Genomic DNA, 15083 nt, shown 5'->3' on the forward strand with positions numbered 1-15083 from the left:
TGGTCTCCCTCAGTTCTTCAAAATACATCAAACTGTGGTCTGTCAATCAGACAGTGATAAGAAATTACTCAGGCAATGCGTTTCAGTCACCAGCAGGCAAATGGCAGCTGAGATTTTTGTTCCCTGCTGCCAAGGAATTTACTAACTCTTTTATGTTTTGAATAAAGGGGAACCCTCAACCCTGTCTACCCTATGGAAAATCCAAATTGAATGTTACTGCAGCCATATTTATTTCCCTCTGATAACAGTCTAAATATGCTTGTATAAATAATGGTTATTATTGGATGCTAAAATGCTATCATGTTGTTTGTCCCCATTCTAAACTAAGGGGATTTTTTAAAACCCTTATTTCTTTTGTTTTGAGTCTGCTTGTGAATCTGATTGTTTTTGATTTTCTTGATTTAAGTGTTGTCCTTCATTTCAATGACATAAACACATATAGCCCTCAGAAAAACAAGCAATTTTCTTCTTTCCCTCACTCATATTAAAAATTTATGCCAACATAAATAACAAACAAAAAGATCATTGTTAAAGGTATGGCATTGTGTTCAAATGCAGATCCTGTATGTAATTATAATACAATTTAATGTGCAATCAAATGACATCTAGATTTTTAGGATACTCCAAGCCAATATTGGCATCTTAAGTAAAATTATCTGTATTGCTTATTCATTTAAATGTCAGGTCTCTACACACTAGGACCCTAATTCAGTCTGTCAGCTCCAGAAATTTCACTATCAAGCCCTCCTGAGCAATTTCATTGTTTTAATAGACTTTATTTTTTGGAGCAGTTTTAGGTTCACAGAAAAATTGAGAAGTACAAAGAGTTTTCATATACCTCCAGCCCCCACAAGGGCACGACTCCCTGTGATCAACCCCTGGACCACAGTAGCATGTTTGTTACAATTGGCGAACCTATATTGACACATCGTCATCACCAAAGTCCATAGTTTACATCAGAATTCACTCTTGGTTTTGTACATTTTGGGGGTTTTGAAAGAAGTATAACGACATGTATCCACCACTATGGTATCATACTAGTTTTACTCACTAAAAATACTCTGTGTTCTGTCTATTCTTCTCTTTCTTGCTCCTAAGCCCTGGAAACCATTGGTATTTTTCCTGTCTCCAAGTTTTGCCTTCTCCAGAATGTCATAGAGTTGGGGTCATGCAATATGTAGCCTTTTCAGATTAGCTTCTTTCCCTTAGTAATATGCACGTAAGATTCCACCATGTATTTTCATGGCTTGGCAGCTCTGTTTTTAGTACTGAATAATATTCAGTTGTCTCTATTTACCACAATTTATCCACTCACCTACAGAAGGTCCTCTAGATTGCTTCCAAGTTTTGGCAATTATGAATAAAGCTGCTATAGCAATTTCATCTTTTAAGGACCTCCTAAATATTTCAGACCCTGTCACTATATTTATTATGTATCAATTGAACCCCTGGATTTCTCCTCATATGGTCCAGCTTTTTCCTACAAATCTAGCTGCAGATTTCTTCTCTTGTCTGAGAAACAACCAATGAAACTTTCACTTTTGTCATTTTATGTATTCCTTTTACTATTAAAAAATTAAAATAACTTGTTTTAAGTTTTTTGTTTTGTACCAGTAGTTTCTAACTCTAATTTTCATTTTTTAAAACATATTTATCATTTGTATCCCTAGGTAATTGTTTATATATATATATATATATATATATATATATATATATATATACTGCAATGGTGAATATATGTATATGTTTTCAAGTAAACAGAATGAGTGTTTTGGGATCCATGTGTGTAATTGTTTTATCTTTTGCTTGTTGAAATATTTCAACCGTAACCTTATATAGGTAGAATGTACCATATTCTAGCTTGTGACATTGGACAAGTTTTTTAATGTCTATCACACTCAGTTTTCCAGTCTGCAAAATGGAGGCAATTTTTATCTATCTTCATGACTTTCTTGTGAGAATTTTATGAAATAATACTTGACATGTTTTAGCACACTGTTGTCCATAGAGCTGTATACTTGCTTTAATTAATACTTCTAATATCAATGAGTCAGTTAATCAAGCAGTAAAATAATATTATTCCTCAGTGTCTTTTGACCAATTTGAATCTGTTTCTATCATCTTTTATTTCCAATTAATCTTCTTCTTTAAAAAGAAAGAATAAGCTTTAATATGTCTTCTTATAGTAATTGTATCTCTCTCATCGTCAGGTTCCCTAATAGATTCACTTTCCCTTTAGGAGAAAGCCGAGGCTGCTGTCTGTTTAATACATTTTGAAATTGTGTCATTTTACTCTCAATTGTCACCCTGGAGCATGTTTTTCCTATATCTGCTCTATGGAAGAATAGTTTCAGTCTTAATTCTTTCAAAAGAAAATGACTGAAGTCCAATTTAAGTTTTGAGCAAAAAGGAAATTTTGGCTCACATACCTGAGAAGTCTAAGGTGTGTATATATGAGGCTAAGCTAGTCCAGGGGATCATCAAAAATATTAATCATGGCAAGGGATATGATTATACTTGCTGGAGCCTTGTGTTCATATTTGTGTCACAGATTACTGTGACCAGAGGAATAGCACACTCTGGTTGATATGTTCACTCCTGTGACCTTATGCAGGAAGAGGAGAAATTCCTGAAAAGATGTTGAGGAAGGACATGGGAAAGTAAGTATACTGCACAAACAAAAATTACAGCTGCTCAGCCCATTCATCACTGTGAAGTTATTTGAAGAGTGATTTCCACAATAAATTGTATTGGCATGTGCTGGGTGAAAAGCATTTAAAGGTTTTTCTTTAGCGAATACACAGAAAACAATAATGTGCATGAAGTTCATTTAAGAGAAATATGTGTAGCATTTCCCACACTTATATGAACAAGGAAGCCTCTCTCACAAAATATCTCTCATGGCTAGATTCAAAGGAACATGCTTTGGGAAACAGCTGACCTTAGTTTTCACCTTACTCTGCTGTTCTTTGACTCACAGCTTATTAATGAGCTTATTTCTGTTCTTCCTTGATTTAAAAAATGTCTGATCCTCTTCTTAGTCTGTTTTTTGCTTCTATAACAAACTGTCTGAGACTAGGTTATTTATAAAGAAAAGAAATTTATTTGGCTCATGGTTCTGTAAGATGGGAAGCCCAAGATCGAAGGGTCACAGATGGTGAGAGCGTTCTTGCTGCATTATCTTATGGTGGAAGGGCAAGAGACAGCAACCGAGAGATCAGGAGAGGAAGGGGGCTGAATTCTCCTTTTATCAGGAACCCACTCCTTGATAATGAGTCCACTCATCACACCCTCAGTAATGGCATTAATCCATTCATGACCTAAACACCTCTAGAAGTTCCCACTTCTCAACACTGTTGCATTGTGGATCAAGTTTGCAACACATGAACATTAAGGGACACATTCAAACCACAGTATCCTCACTGCCACTTTTATTCTTATCAGTGAATATATAATTTTAGAACTCAAAGAGACTTTCGTGATAGTTTTTTCCTATCCAGCCTCCTTATTTTTCAGATGGCAAAACTGAGACTCAATGTGTTTTTCTTTCCCATAATCACGAAACTAGTCAATTGCTGAATTAACCATATGGAGTAGGTTATGCTGAGGTAAGAAATAACACCCAGATTTCAGAGGGTTATATGATAGCTCTGTTTATACAAGATTCCCTTTCTGAGACCCAAGCTAACTGAATAGCCACTATCTGGAATCTAATTCATGACTATTATACAGGGAAAGAAATAAATTAATTGGTCTGGCCCTGGAGTGACTCGTATATTAGGACAAAACTAGTCACATAACTCCTGTGACCACAAGATGCTTTGAAGTACAAAACCACCATGTGCCTGGCAATCAAAATATTTCACAAACAGTCCTGTATACCATAGTGAAAACGATTTGGGACAGAATCTCCTGATATCCAGAATACAGAGGTATTTCCTCTACCACTTTGAATTACCAAATATGATTTGATGATGTATAATAATGATAGATATTACTCACAGAATAGTTACTGGTGATATTAAGAGGTTTCTACACATTAACTTTTCCAAAGATTACCAATATCAACCACATTTTTAAGATGAAAACACTCTGTGTTTCAAATTCCTCATCTTAAAGATGTTGATGTGAAGAGTACCTCTAATTTTGAGGTTCTGAGTATAATTATTGTACCATGTCATAGAGTTGGCAGGTGGTACAGGTGGGTTTATAGTCTATGCAATCTGACTCCATGGTCCATACTGCTCTTCCCAGAACTCTGATACCTCCCTGCTGATGGAAGAGAAACAATTCCTTTGTATAAGTCAACTTAACTCAGCTTGGACGTGGTTGAAGAAATTCCTTTTTTTTTTTTTAACTTGTAACACATGCACCAATATACTTTGCAAAAGAGCTTTAGGGAGTTAGAAAAAAATATATATTCCATCAAACAAAGTTTTAAACCACCTACCTCTACAGAGGTAATTTCAAAGACATAGAAATGTCCTTATTTACATACAAATGCACACATGCACACACACATTATTTTCCTGTAGTATTTCATTTGAAAAAGTGTTTGGCTGATTAAAAAATATAAATGCCACTGAACTAATAGATCTCCAATTCTACAAACGTTATTGTTCCAGTGCCTGTTTACATTGTGTATTATTATGACATTCTTACTAAAGGCTCAAACCCAATCTTGTTAAACTCAACCTTATTCAAAAGCTCTGGCACATTGATTCATTCCTCCATTCAAGACAATTTTGACACTTGCGTATTGGGTGACAGCCACAATTCTCAATGTTGATTATTTAGATAAAAGACACAGTTTGTACCATTAACAATCTCATACGTTAATGAGACAAACTGACAACTTGAGATAAATGCAATATAATGTAATGAGAGTGCACAGAGACACTATTTATGGATTATCCAATGTCTATTCCCATCTATTCCCACTCTAACAACTGTACACCTTTCCATAATGCAGCCCACATGCTTTAGCCTGAGGTTAATCTCACCTCTGGCTCCAGGAGCCGACCTTGTCTAACTGGACTTCCACAGGCATTGGTTGAGAAATTCAGGCCTTAGCTCATTGCCATATTTAATTCTATGGTCACAGATTTTGATATAGAAATTGACATATTATGGAGTTTGGGAGCATGGAACAAAAACAGAAGTTTTTAATGGATTCTGAAAAAATAACTAACTTCTAAAGAGAGCTAATAGAAGAAATGTCCACTTTTCTTTCAATCTTAATTGCATGTGAGTGTAGAGCAAGGAAATAAATCAGTCGTTTTATGACTGTATCAGTCCAAGCCCAGGTAGAAAAAGGTAAACAACTCTAGACAGTTCAAACACATAGAATTTAATATAAGGAATTGATTATGCAGGTGTTAGAAAAGTTGGGAGAGTGAAGGAGAAAAAATGAAGAAAACCAACGATTAGCAACTTTAGGAAACATCTACTGCTACAAGGGTATGAACCATAAGAGAAGAGATGTCTTACCAGTGCTAAGGCTGTGCTGCTGGGAGTGCCATCAAGGAGGGCCCATCAGAGTCAGAGCAGGAACAATGGAGAGGGGGTACTATTGCAGAAACCATGGTCCTTGAAGGAGTGCATCGAAATCCAGAGGTGCTACCAGAAAGAGAAAGAAAGATGTCACACTACAATAGCATCTCCTGTCTTCGTGCCTTCCTGTCTTCTCCCAGTGTCTCCTATGGATATAACTTAAGAAACCAGCTGTAAACAGAGCCTAGAAAATTTAATATCTAGATTCCCCAACCATAGAATTATGAACAAAATTAAAGAATGGTGGAAAAAGCGGCAAAGTAGTCAAATAATCAACACTTTCAACTCTTTGGCAACTCAGCCTCCATATACACCCTTCTCACTGTATTTAAATTTTAACACAACTAAAAAGACAATGACATGATGTTTCTCCTTATCAAGATGCATCTACTCTTTATATAATGAAAGATACCCACACATTGTCCCCAAAAGTGGAATAGGCAAAATCTTATGACATATGCCACCTATGAGTTTTCATCCAAAGTCACAAGTCCATCCAGATACTCCGTCATTAAAGATTAAATTGTAGGTCGGGTGCGGTGGCTCATGGATGTAATCCCAGCACTTTGGGAGGCTGAGGCAGGCAGATTACCTGAGGTCAGGAGTGTGAGACCAGCCTGGTCAATATGGTGAAAGCCCGTCTCTACTAAAAATACAAAAATTAACCGTGTGTGGTAGCATGTGCCTGTAGTCCCAGCTACTTGGGAGGCTGAGGCAGAAGAATTGCTTGAAACCGGGAGGCGGAGGTTGCAGTGAGCTGAGATCACACCACTGCACTCCAGCCTGGGTGACAGAGCAAGATTCCATCAAAACAAAACAAACAAACAAACAAAAAAAGATTAAATTGTAAATTTAACCACTATCTTTATTCCTTATATTAAAAGAGATAAAGGAAAAAAAAACAATAGTTCACATATTCACATATATAGTGGTATGCTTTAGTACTCACATTAGAATAACTTTCTTTATCTACCACCCATTCCATGATACTTTGCCCCCAGCCACAATCTCAGTTAATATTGTCCTCACTTGATGGGAATGAGCCAAATCTTCATTGCTGAAGGTCTGAGTCCTTAGTGGAGTAGCCTCTTTGGGTTGTCTAAGCTTCTAACAATTATTCCCATTGAACTTTAGAGCACTTCAGGAAACCTCCTTCATTCCAGACATAATTCTCTCTGTCTCCACTATAGAGCAGCAACTCAACTTCTCCTTGGTAATCAGGATCAATCACTGAAAAATCATGGTAATTCCTTATTTTCTGTTGGTTCAGTAGAATAAGGACCCAAAATGGCCAGGTAGCGGATGAACTTCCATTTCAATGAAAGAATTATATCCAACATTTGAAACATTTTTTATTATGAAAATAAGCCCTCACAACAAACACAGCCTACAATTGTGGGCATTGGGGTAAAATAGCTGCTCGCTTCTCTTTCTTTAATGTATTAGGGTAAAACAATATCATATATGATGTCTAGTAAAAGCTGATACTACATAGTGTATGGAAACATCCTACATTTGTAAATTATTGTCTCTCAGCTGGCACAGTATCTAATATGTCAGTAGGGCATTTTATGTTTCTGTTAAGGCAGCTGCTTCTAAGCCAATAAGTATGGAGTAAGATCAGTGAATTGTGTGACACCATTGCTGCACTTCTTTTGCTTTGTAATAAGTTCTTTGGTCAGAAGCAATGTAGTACAGAACATCTTGATGGTGAATATGACACGCCAAAGGCCTTCTGATGGTGGCTTCTGGCACCAGCTAAGGGACAATAATCTACATTTCAAGTGTTTCCATACACCACGTAGTATCAGTTCTTATTAGACATCATATATGATATTGTTTTACCCTAATACAGTAAATAAGAAGAGAAATTAACAACCATTTTCCCTTGTGCCTGCAACTATGAGCCCTGTTCTTTGTGAGGGCTTATTTTCATAATAAAAAAAATGTTGGTGCTAGAAGAGGCATTGGAATCAGGAAAAGCAGATGAAATACCCAAAATAAATGGCAGAGCAATCACTCTGATACCAGGTGGTTGCCTGGTCTCCCCAATGAATAATGCCATATCGGGATATGGGCTGGACCTCTGCTGTTAAACCTGTGCCTGCACACAGCGAGGATGGTAGTCAAATCGCTTTGGTAAGAAAAGGTCTATATTGTTGAGCCCTTGCAGAATCTCTATACTTGCTTCTGTGGCCATTTTACACATGAGCCCATTGATCAAGCCCTAAAGAGTCTAGGAAATTGCAATCTAGATGACATCAACAGACCAGGTCATCATGTACACATTTTCTGTGGTAGTTAAGCATTTTCACTAAGCTTTTGTTATTTAGGAATTTCGTGATTTCCACTAAAGCTAGGAAGCCTGTTTCAAAGTTGGTGTTTTCCAATATCATCCCCAGACAACAAAAGACAGCCACCACAAAACTCATCTCCTTTAATTTTCCTATGGATAATTATAAAATTATATAAAAGAATAGAAATAGCATAATTATTCCACTATTACCCCAGCACTCAGCTTCAACGATTATCAGTTCATAAGCCATCTTCTTCCATCTGTATTCATATTCACCACCTCAATCACAGTTTTGAGGATTCTAGTACTTCTGTCACTAATGCATTTCTCAATATCTGAATGAAGGGAGTGTTATGTGTGACAGGGAATGACCAAGTCGCAAATCACAAATGCAGTCTGTTATTTTTGTATCCCAAAGCTGTAGAAGTTTTCTTCACTTTTATGCCAAGAAGTTGTACATTCTCAACATTATTAAATATAAGCCACATTAAAGTCTGATGTTGTGTCCACAGTTGAGCCATTCCTAGCTACTCAAGATAGCACATGGCAAATAGAATCTCTGTAAATCTTTCTTTCTTCCAAAATCTTTAGAATCTTTCCCACACATATTCTCCAAATTTTAGCTAAAATGAGTAAAACTAATAATACTCTTACAATAACTTTTTGTATTTAAGTCACATTTCCCTGGGTAAGATTGTATACTTGTCCCCCAGGTGTTTGTTAAAATCAGACTCAAACTGTAGTTTTGAAGGCAGTGAAGCATGGTGGGGATAGGTCTTATGAACAGGCATCCACTTGAAAGTAACTTCCTTAGGGGAGGTAATTGCAGGGCCTTGAACTAAAAAAAAAAAAAAAAAACCACTAATATCCTTGAATATGGGAGACTATTTCTGCTAGCAATAGAAAGTTCAATGAGATTTGAGGGTTCAGGGTCATCGGATTCACCTCCATCTACCCAAATATCCCTATTTCAAACCCCAGAGTCCCATTCTTTCCCAATTAATGCTCTAAAATGTACACAAGATCATGTGCTTTTAGTTTCACATAAGATACACGATGAGGCAGTAAATTCAACTTACGTTGTGATTCTGGAATGTTCACTTTTAGATTTGGGATGGGATTTGTGATCTTCCCTGAAACTACAATAAATGAGCAAATATTTTAAGACCACAGTGAAATTTCCCTGGTTTCCTGACCTGCCTTGAACTAAGATTTTAAAGCATTGGGCTTGTAATTTTGTTTCTGTAAGCAATCTAGTGCAGTATTAGAGAAAAAAAATCTTTCCCCACAGTCTTTAGTAGTCATCATCACTATTACGGCAGTTGAATGCATTGACCACTTCATTTTACAGAGCCTTGCCTTAAGAAGGCCTTTCATCTAAAGCAACAACAGATAAGCTGAATGCAGTGGCTCACTCCTATAGACCCAGCTACTCAGGAGGCAGAGGTGGGCCAGAAGTTTAAGACCAGCCAAGAGGCCAGGAGTTTAAGACCAGCTAGACTGAGTGACAGGGCAAGACTCCATATCTAACAAATAAATAAATAAACAGAAAAATAAATTTTGAATAAAGCCACAACAGATAATTTGGTAAATGTGACATCATGGCATGTCATGGATTAGCAGTAACGCATTTTCCACGGGTAATAAGGTCATCATTATATTCAAACTGTACAAGCTACCTAACCCAAGAATCACATCACTGAATTAACAAGACAAAAACAAAAACAAAGGAGAGTACCTTATTGTTTTAAAACAATAGACTGTAATTTAGAGGTCTAATTCAGGAGCCTTGTTACATTGTATTGAGTCTGAGAGAAGTAAAATAAAAAGTACACCACAGATTATGTGAAACTAAAAGTAATTGCTGACAGTGGCTACTTCATCAAATTCTTGGAAAACAAAAGTGACAAAACGGTGTAATCAGAGCCCAGAAGAACACTCAGTGCTTCCCTGCTAGGGTAGCTAGTTTAGACAGTGCTGAAACCATGATGAAGAAGGCCTGCAGCTTGTCCTAGAACCATGCAAGAGGGACCATTGAAGCTGAAGGTGGATTGCTGTTGGGTGGAAAGGATGTAGTCACTCAAAAATGCTGCCAGAAGAAGAGCAAGAGAAAAGAACAATAGCTTCTCCCGTGAGACAATCTCATCCCTCCACTAGTGTCTTCTCTTGGAATGATGTGAGTAGAGGTCTGCTGTCAGGAAAGGCTAAGGAATGCATTTTGTAGACCCCTACTCTCAGTATTTCAGAGCAGAGAAGGTGGGGTGAGAGAAAGTAGACAAATATACACTGTAGCCAATATGATTTATAAAAATCTTTCATTTTTTTGTGTGTATTTCAATTATTCTGTGTAATTTCAATTATTCTGAGCCATCTCCTGGATAAGAAGGACTGCATTTGATTCCCAGGTGAATATAAAAGTTTGACTCAAGTTTATTAATCATCTACTATATAATTACTGTTTGTATCCTATAGAAATGGTGGTAAACAAGAATAATGCCTGTATTCTAGAAATGGAGGTAGGTAACAGGTATATAACAAATAAATATGTAATGTAAGTTTAGATGTTGAAAAATCTATGAAGTGAAGTAAAATATGATAAAGGTATAGAAGACACAGAAATTAGTGGAATTTTTCAATAGGGGCTTTGAGGAATTTCTTTTTGAAAGGTCATGAATGAGCACAGATCTGAAAGAGTATGTGAGTGTGATGGTGAATTTTATGTGTCAACATGAAAGATATTTTTGGATGAGATTGACATTTAAATCCATGACCTTTGAGTAAACAAGAATGGCCTCCATAATGTGGGTGGTCCTCATCCAATCAGCTGAAAGCCTGAATAGAACAAAAAGGGAAATCTCCAACAGATGGCATTCAAAATTTGTCTGTACCGTCGGCTGTCCTGGGTCTCCAGGCTGCTGGCCAATATTGCAGATTTTAGACTTGCCAGCCTCCATAATCACGAGTCAATTACTTACAATAAATCTTTTTCTATATATACACACAAATCATACTGGTTCTGTTTCTCTGGAGAACTCTGATAATACAGTAAGTGGTGCCTGCAAGGCTCCATGTAGGAGCATTCTGGGCCTATGCAGTAGCAAATGTCAAGGTCCTAAGAAAGGAACAAGCTTGTCACAATGAAGAAACATCAAAATGGGATACTATAGCCAGTGTGGAGTGAGTGAGAGATGAGCATCAGCAGATAGGACTAGAGAGCTTTAGAGGGGTCCTATTACATAGGTGGCGTAAGAAATCTAGAGGGGAGCTCTAAAGGGGTACTAATAGTATCTGTGGCTATGGGAAGGATTAAGGATTTTATTATAATTGCGATGAGAAGTCAGTAGAGTGTTTTGATCAGGGAAGAGCATAATCTAATTTTAATTTTCAACAGATCGCTGTGACTGCTATATGGAGAAGTGATGTAGGGGACACATTCAGATGTACAGAGACAAGGTATCAGGGAATTGCATCAGTCTAGGAAGGATATCATGGTAGCTTTGTGAAGCCCACCCTAGCTCTGACTTCAGTTTATGAGATTCAGTTTTTTTCTTATTGTTTAAGATACTCTGACCTGGTTTTCTGTTACTTGCAGCTATTGTGCTCTGAGTGGGTACAAAACATGATGGCAAGTGTATGGTGCTGAATCAAGGTAAAAGAGGTCAGTGAAAAGGATACCTTCCTCTTAAACTAGGAAGTTGATGGTCTTTGTTATGCAGTTATAAAAAAGTAATCTATAACAACACTTCTTCTGCCTTAGGAAATGATTATGTACTCATAGAGGGTGGAACATAAAGGTGATTGGAAAGAATCAGGATGTCAGATTGTGTTGGATTAGTCTTCCAGCCTTCACTGAGGTCTACAGTATAGATACTGGATTAGCTTAAATTGAACGTTCTGCAAATAAGAGAAGGAATGGAAGAAAATATCATTCTTTTCTGCCTCTGCTCAGAAAAGCAAATTATTTCAAATACACTAATGTGGAGTTTGATAGGGAAAGGAATGCCAAGTCTTATCCCCAAGGTGAAGCTTTTATTAACAATTCAGGATAATAGGAGACCTGGAAGGTTGACAAGATTAGAATACAACGTGAGCCTACTCTTCAGACCTCTCTCAAGCAAATTCTGCTAAACATTCCCAACCGATGAAGTAGTTAGCCACGCCATTCAGAATATGCAGATAGAATTTAATCTGGGGGTAATTATGAAAGTTATGGTGTCCTTGTACCTAAGGGTTTTTTTTTTAATTGCTCCGAGGCAGCGGTTAAGATAAAGGCGCCAATCAAGGTCCAAAGGAATGGACAGCAAACAGAAGCTTGTTGCGAAGAAAATGAAATGGTCAGAATCAGACTTTGACCAGATAAACTACTGTGGAGACCATACTTGCTATTTTTTTGCATGCAAAAGATCAAAGCCTATTAACTTTTTAAGGGAGCTGTACTGCCAAAGATATTCCAGACCTGGCTCAAAACAGTCTTTAATTGCTCAAACACAGGACATCTCCAGTCCCTCAGATTTGCACCTACTGGGACTGGACTACAAATGTCACACCATCTCTAGAAAGGACACACTCTTCCATGTCCATTTTCAATGCGGTCATGAAAGAAAATAGACAGAGATCCATCCTACCAGTGGAACTAAGTACTGCCAATTTGGCTAACCAAGGATCTCATTTCTCTTTCAGGTCATGAGATACCTGATATTCTTGTCCAAGAGGATGTGGTATCTACATATAGGAGGAAAGATATACGTGTACATGTAGTGGCTGAACCATTTGATTGTGGTGAATATTGCTGAATACTTACTATTTATCAGTCTTCCTTCTCCTCTTCCTGACAGCATGACTGTGTTCATTCATGTGTCTAAGGAAACTAAAAAACAACAAAAATAGAACTGTGGCCACTGAATCAATGTGCCCTGCCCTGTACTTTTATATAAGCCAATACAGTTCTTTATTCTTCAAAGAAATTTGAAGCGGGTTTTCTGTTACGTGTATTCAAATGCACCTTGAAATTTATATATAAAGTTAATAATTGCATGATACACAAATGCAGATATGAACATAATTCCTAAAAGAGACATTGCTTAGCTGAAACAAAAGGAGGGTAGTAATTTTCTAAGACAAGAGATAGCGATGATATGCAGTTTAAGTACTGTTTGGACTACCTGAGTACCATTATTTAGTGTGGGGTGTTCTAGTGGAAGATACCCTAACTTCACTTCAGTAAGAGAAGAATTAGTGGACATGGGTGTGCTAGGTTAACTGTAGGACACTAAAGGGAGTGAGTTAACAAGACATTGAGAAATGGTTAACATTATCTGATGTAACATTATGCTGTACAGAGCAGAGAACTGGAAGGGATAGAGAAATAATAGGTATTTGGTGGCTTTAGATGACAGGAGATGCAGAAGATGACAGCAGCAGGAACAAATACTAAGAACGAGATGGGTCAATGTCATTGACAACTAATACAGTATGAATAGCCAAGAGTTGAGAATACAAAATTAAAAGCCTAGAAGTAATTGAATCAATAAGGCAGAAATGTGTAAGATGATAGATGGCAACCAGCAACTGACACCCAGGGCCGTGTTGGGGAAACAGAGAGACGTTGTGAGCTGGGCTGAAAGGGAGAGTACGGGCTCCATGTAAAGAACCTGCTACTCCTTAGCTCCTGCAGGCCCCTTCCATGTGGGACTGTGGGATGGCATTGCCGGAGCTTCAATTATGGTACACGTTGGATCCAGATTTGTATGAGAAAACTCCTTATTTTAAAATGTTGACAACTAATTCAAATCTTGAACACTGTGTAGGCCTACACTAGGCAGGCCAAAAAGCAACAACAAAAAAGTATCTGTATGCTGTGTTAGGTCCCAAAGCCATCAGTTTTCTATATCTGGCCTAGGGGAATTTTTTAGGAACAAATATTTCTCAAAGTAAACAAACCATTTTCTGAAGTTCAGCAGTTCCTACAGTTTTACTTATTTCTTCCCTTGTTGCTGTTAAACTCCAGTAAAGTTAAGTTTAATATTTTTTTATTTTAAAGTCATGTAGAACTTGAACCATTTTAATATAATTATATCTCCTTCTATGTATAGTTCAAAGGGTAGTTATAGATAAATAAATACATATATAAAATTATATATATGTACACGGGCGGTAGGGCTAAACAAAAAAAAGAGAGAAAATAAAAAAGTATTCAAAATTAGGAATGAGAATGGAGTTAATATCAACAGATGCAAAGGTAAATATGAATAAATTAATAAATCCCCCAAAATGGAAGATATTCTGCAAGAAAATAATAATATTGGCTCATTCAAAAATAGAAGTAGAACATAGTTATATGCCAGTGAGTGAAAAATTTGTCAAAGAACACCATTGAAAGTATTTTGTCTGTATTGAGTTTATACTTTCCAGTTTTCAACTTTACAATTTTGAGGAAAATAATTACACTTGTAAAGTATCTATTCTCTGAAGATCCATTGTGTTTAAGATACAAACTACATTTTAATTGCATGTAGAATATTTTCAGACTCTTTTACACTGACAAAAACTAATTTAAAAAGTTAGAATATTCATATTAAGAAAAATATGACAAGTCTAAAAAGAAAAAAATTCTAAAGCTTATAAACAGAAACAATTGCTAAATTTTTTTGGTAGCCTCAAACTTTGGATAACAGAAAATACTTTTTAGAATATTGTTTGTTTAGAATCATTTTTCCCATTTAAAGTATACAATTCAATAATTTTTAATATGTTCATAGTTGAGCAACTATTACCACTATCTATTTTTAGAACATTTTCATTACCCCAAAAGACATTCTGTACCCATTAGCAGTCATTTGTCATTCTTCTTATTCTCTCCTCCCTCAAACCATTAATCGCCCCTCCCCTTCTTAGCCATAGTAAACCACTAGTCTAGTTTCTATCTCTATATAGTTGCCAATTTTGGACATGTCGTATAAATGGAATAATAATATATGTAGTCTTTTGTAACTGCCCTCTTTCACTTCGAATATTTTCAAGGTTGATCCACAGTATCCATGATACTGTATCATGTGTCAGTACTTCATTTTTTAAAAAATTACTAAATAATATTACTTTTTCTGGATATACCACAATTTTAATCCATTTATCAATTAATAGATATGTTATTTCCACTTTAGGCAATTAATCATGAATAATGCTGCTATGAACACCTGTGTATCGAATGTGTTATAATTCCTCTTGAGTATACACC

At 36.5% G+C, this 15083-nt stretch overlaps 1 protein-coding gene across 1 annotated transcript in view; it reads right to left on the reverse strand.

Annotated features, from left to right (window-relative positions):
- The window catches only part of CTNNA2 (catenin alpha 2), a 1198185-nt gene that overhangs the window by 1141208 nt on the left and 41894 nt on the right, over positions 1-15083 (reverse strand). Inside the window, exon 2 of the mRNA XM_055378924.2 lies at positions 5491-5619. The gene's annotated coding sequence lies outside the window, so the exon portion shown is untranslated. The remainder of the gene's footprint in view (positions 1-5490; positions 5620-15083) is intronic.

This window comes from Gorilla gorilla, chromosome 12 (genome assembly GCF_029281585.2).
Source record: "Gorilla gorilla gorilla isolate KB3781 chromosome 12, NHGRI_mGorGor1-v2.1_pri, whole genome shotgun sequence".
Lineage (NCBI taxonomy): Eukaryota > Metazoa > Chordata > Mammalia > Primates > Hominidae > Gorilla > Gorilla gorilla.